Source organism: Anarrhichthys ocellatus, unplaced genomic scaffold (assembly GCF_004355925.1).
Source record: "Anarrhichthys ocellatus isolate YVR2014 unplaced genomic scaffold, GSC_Weel_1.0 scaffold187, whole genome shotgun sequence".
Classification (NCBI taxonomy): domain Eukaryota; kingdom Metazoa; phylum Chordata; class Actinopteri; order Perciformes; family Anarhichadidae; genus Anarrhichthys; species Anarrhichthys ocellatus.
In genome coordinates this window covers 169,928-170,402 of record NW_022280217.1, presented here as the reverse complement: position 1 = coordinate 170,402, position 475 = coordinate 169,928, and the positions used below count along the sequence as shown (strand labels likewise).

At 32.6% G+C, this 475-nt stretch overlaps 1 protein-coding gene across 1 annotated transcript in view; it reads right to left on the bottom strand.

Annotated features, from left to right (window-relative positions):
- Positions 1 to 475, bottom strand: part of mlpha (melanophilin a) — a 10,651-nt gene that overhangs the window by 2,034 nt on the left and 8,142 nt on the right. The gene's annotated exons all lie outside the window — the stretch shown is intronic.

Genomic DNA, 475 nt, shown 5'->3' with positions numbered 1-475 from the left:
ATATTCGTGAGGTGGTTTTATCATATTCGTGAGGTGGTTTTATGATATTCAGGAGATGGTTTTATCATATTCGTGAGATGGTTTTATCATTCGTGAGATGGTTTTATCATATTCGTGAGATGGTTTTATGATATTCGTGAGGTGGTTTTATGATATTCGTGAGATGGTTTTATGATATTCAGGAGATGGTTTTATGATATTCGTGTGATGGTTTTATCATATTCATGAGATGGTTGTATAATATTCATGAGATGGTTGTATAATATTCATGAGATGGTTTTATCATATTCGTGAGATGGTTTTATCATATTCGTGAGGTGGTTTTATCATATTCGTGAGGTGGTTTTATGATATTCGTGAGGTGGTTTTATGATATTCATTAGATGGTTTTATGATATTCGTGAGGTGGTTTTATGATATTCATTAGATGGTTTTATGATATTCGTGAGGTGGTTTTATGATATTCGTGAGGTGG